The sequence below is a fragment of the Chrysochloris asiatica genome, unplaced genomic scaffold (genome assembly GCF_000296735.1).
Source record: "Chrysochloris asiatica unplaced genomic scaffold, ChrAsi1.0 scaffold00228, whole genome shotgun sequence".
Classification (NCBI taxonomy): Eukaryota; Metazoa; Chordata; class Mammalia; order Afrosoricida; family Chrysochloridae; genus Chrysochloris; species Chrysochloris asiatica.
Genome location: NW_006408746.1, coordinates 2,647,682 through 2,652,358, shown reverse-complemented (window position 1 = coordinate 2,652,358; position 4,677 = coordinate 2,647,682). Strand labels below are relative to the sequence as shown.

The window sequence follows — 4,677 nt, the reverse complement described above, 5'->3', positions numbered from 1 at the left end:
CTTAGTAACACATCCAAATGTAAAGGACTCATTAGAAAAGTATCTCTGATCATTTAAACAGTTTTTTGTTTAGTTTTGTTTTGTTTTAATTCAATTCATTTTGGTCTAAATATTATAAAAGTCCTATAGTAACTTATGCTATATTTGGAAAATACCAACAGAAATATCAAAGTAGATGAGCAACTTTTGTTGTTGTTGTTGTTAAGTGCCGTCGAGTCGATTCCGACCCATAGCGACCTAGAGCCAATTATTTGACTTAAAAAGTAAGTGAGTTCATAATTAGGTATGAGAGACATCTAGGAGTAGATTCTAAGGCAGCATCCTGAGTTTGCATAAAAAACAAAACCTTCTATATCAAAAGAAGGAATTTCAATAAAAAATATCAGTCTTCTATTTCTAAGTGAGGTGATTTCCCCTGTTCATAATTCAGATCTGAGTTTTCTTTCATTTGAATCTCTAGCTCTTTCACTCCAAAGGTTTATCTATGGCTTGAGCTGCGACTTCATCATCTTTATTATCATGTAGAAAACTACAAATCATGTTGGAGCTGTTGGAGGAAATAGTATCATCGATTTGCAGACACTCCATGCCACTTAAGGTTTCTTTTCCTTCCTTCTTTCCTGTCAGAAGAGTTCTTGTCAGGCTGAGCTTCTTCATCGTATGGCATTTGTATTTTAGCACTATTTTTTTTGCTGACTTCTGCATCCAAATGTTCCTCTACATCTTGAAATATGACACACAACCCAAGAGTGTCTGTCTTCATATTCCCCAGCAAAGACATAGTTGTACATTTGCATAATAGGCTTATCAGTGTCAATGCCCAAAATTTGCATTTATTTTCATATTTTAAAAGTTTGAATCAATAAAACTTGACAATTCCACCAGAACCAACTGCTCTTCTTCCTCTTCCCACTCTTCGCATCTCCAATCCTTGGTTGTCACCATTATCCCACTGCTCTGTGCCTCCCACTCTAATCCCACCCTCTCAGCACCTCCATCTTGAGTACTGCCACATGATAGAATTTTACAAGACAATGACTTACTGATTGCAAATGCCTTTTAAACCAATATAAAATGTGACTATACATATGGCGCTCACCAGATGGAATAGAGAGGAATGAAATAGACTACATCTGTTAGAAAATACGACTGTGGTTAGGTGCCATACAGTTGGTGCTGATTTATAGGTGACATTATGCACAACAGAACAAAAGATTGCCTGATCTTGTGCCAATTTCACAATCCTTGTTATGCTGAGTCTATTGCTCCTGCTATCTGGGAGTCTTCCTCCTTTTTGCTGACCCTCCACTTTACCCAGCATGATGCCATTCTCTAGGGACTAATCCCACCTAATAATATGTCCGAAGTATGAGAGACAAAGTATTGGAGACAGAGTATAAGCATCCAGGCTTCTAAGAAGAATTCTGTCTTTACTTCCTCCCCCACGGATTTGTTTGTCCTTCTGGCAGTCCATGGTACTTTTAATAATCTTCACCAACACCATACCTCAAATGCATTGATTCTACTAAGGCTTTCCTTATTCATTGTTCAATTTTCGCATGTGTACGGCTTGGTTAATTTCCACCTTAGTCCTCAAACTGATATCTTGGTTCTTAACTACTTTAAAGAAGCCTTGTGAAGCAAATATGCCTACATGAGTGTTGATGGTGGATCTAAGCAAAATGAAGTATTTGATAACTTCAAACTTTCCTCCATTTATCATGTTAGTTATTGCTCCAATGATGAGATTATTTTTTCTTTACATTGAAGTGTAACCAATACCAGAGTGTATGGTCTTTGATCTTCATCAGTATGTCCTTTTCATTTTCAGCAAGCAAGGTTGTAATATCTACATATAATAGTTGTTAATGAGTTTTCCTCCAATACTGAATCCAGGTTCTTCTTCATATAATCCAACCTCTCAGATTATTTGCTAGCATACAGATTGAACAAGTAGTATGGTGAAAGAATAAAACCAGGCACAAACCTTTCCTGATTTAACACTATTCAGTGTCGCCTTGTTCTGTTCCAATGACTGCTGGTCTATGTACAGGTACCTAATTGTTGTTGTTGTTGTTAAGCGCCATCGAGTCGGTTCCGACCCATAGCGACCCTGTACAGGGTTTCTGAGGGTGTGAATCTTTACGGGAGTAGAAAGCCTCATTTTTCTCCCGCGGAGTGGTTGGTAGTTTCGAACCGCTGACCTTAAGGTTCACAGCCTGATTCGTAATCACTACGCTACCAGAGCTCCTTATAAGCACAATTAAGTGTTCTATAATACACAATTTCTACAATGTTTGTCATGATCCATAGCTTGTCATGATCCATACAGTCAAAAGACTGTGTAGTAAATAAAGCATAGATAAACATCTCTGGTATTCTTTGCTTTTAGCAAAGATCCATCTGACGTCAGCAATGATATGCCTCATTCCATGTCCTCATCAGAATCCAACTTGAACCTCTGGCAGTTCCCAGGCAATGTATGGTTTTCAGCATTTTGTATATAGATATTTTTAATTATGTTTAGCACAATTTTACCTGCATGCAATATTAATGATATTGTTCAATGATCTCCACATTTCGTAGTGTCACCTCTTTTTGGAATGAGCAGAAATATGAATCTTTTCCAATCAGTTGATCAGGACCTCTCTTCTAAATTTCATGGCAAAGATGATTGAGTGTCTCCAGTGCTACAGCAGTTTGTTGAAAGATTCCAATTTGTATTCAATCAATTCTTGGAGCCGTTTTCTTGACCAAAGTCTTCAGTGATCCTTGGACTTTCTCCTTAAGTACAATTGACTCTTGATGATGTGCTAAAATTAAAACATTTGAACAGTGACCATTTCTTATTAGTAAAGTGACAGTGTATTCCTTACATCTTCTTTGGATGCTTCTTGTATTGTCCAATATTTTGCCCATAGAAACATGCACTATTGCAACTCAAGGCTTGACTTTTTTCTTCAGGTCTTTTAGTATTAGAAATAATAAATGTGTGCTTCCCTTTTGGTTTTCTATGTCCAGGTTTTTAGACATATCATTTTAGTGATGTTGTTGTCAGGTACCATAGTGACCCCATGCACAGCAGAACAAAACAATATCCGATCCTGGGCCAACCTCACTACCGCTGCCACACTTGATGCCATCAATGATGCCACCTGGCTGATCCATCTCATTGGGGGTCTTTCTCTTTTTCTCCAACCCTCTAGCTTACCAAGCATGATATCCTTCTCCAGCGACTGTTCCCTCCAGACAATATGTCCAAAGTATGAGAGACAAAGTTTAGCCATCTTGGCTTCTAAGGAGCACTCTGGCTGCACTTCTTCCAAAAAAGATCTATTGGTTATTTTGGCAGTCCATGGTACTTTTAGTATTCTCCTCCAACACCACAATTAAAGGCATCAATTCTTCTACGATCTTCCTTATTCACTGCCCAGCTTTCGCATCCATATGAGGTTATTGAAAATACCATGGCTTGGATCAGGTGCACCTTAGTCCTTAAGCTGACATCTTTGCTCTTCAACACTTTAAAAAGTTCCTGTGCAGCAGATTTGTCCAATGCAATACGTCATCTGATCTCTTGACTGCTGCTTCCATGAGTGTTGATAATTGATCCAAGAAGAATGAAGTCCTTGACAACTTCAATCGTTTCTCCATTGATAAGAATGTTGTATATTGGTCCAGTGGTGAGGAGTTTTGTTTTCTTGACATTGCAATGTAATCCATACCGAAGGCTGTTCCCTTTGATCTTCATCAGTAAATATTTTAAGTCCTCTTCACTTTCAGCAAGTAAGGTTATATCATCTGCGTATCGCAGGTTGTTAATGAGTCTTCCTCCAATCCTGATGCCACATTTTTCTTCATAGAACCCAGCTTCTCGGATTATTTGCTCATCATACAGCTTGAATAAGTATGGTGAAAGAACACAACCTTGTCTCACACCTTTCCCAATTTCAAAACATTCAGTGTTCCCATGCTCTGTTCGAACAACTGCTTCTTGGTCTATGTACAGATTTCTCAGAAGTACAATTAAGTGTTCTGGAATACTCGTACTTCTCAATGTTGTCCATAGCTTGTCATGATCTACACAACCTAAAGTCTTTGCATAGTCAATAAAGCATAGGTAAACATCTTTCTGATATTCTCTGCTTTCAGCCAAGATCCATCAGAAATCAGCAATGATATCTCATTCCATGGCCTCTTCTGAATCCAGCTTGAACCTCTGGAAGTTCTGTCAATGTATGATTGTAGCCGTTCCTGTATTACGTTTAGAAAAACTTTACAAGCTTGAGATATCAAAGAGATTGTCCGATGATTTCTGCATTCCATTGGGTCACCTGTCTTTGGAATGGGCACAATTATGGATCTCTTCCAATCAGTTGGCCAGATAATTGTCTTCCAAATTCCTTGGCAGAGATAAGTGAGTGCCTCCTGTGCCATCTCACTTTCCTGAAAGATTTCAATTTTTATTCCATCAATTCCTGGTGCCTTGTTCTTTGCCGATTCTTTCAATGCACTTTGGACTTCCTCCCTGAGTATCATTGGCTCTTGATCATATGGTACTTCTTGAAAAGGTTGAACGTTAACCATTTCCTTTTGGTACAATGACTCTGTGTGTTCCTTCCATCTTCTCTTGATGCATTCTGCATCATTCAATAATTTGCCCAGTGAATCTTTCAA

The 4,677-nt window shown here is 38.3% G+C and overlaps 1 pseudogene; it reads right to left on the bottom strand.

The window, feature by feature from the left end:
* Positions 1–382: 382 nt before the first annotated feature.
* LOC102813617 lies at positions 383–945 on the bottom strand (annotated as a pseudogene).
* Between the last annotated feature and the right edge of the window lie 3,732 nt (positions 946–4,677).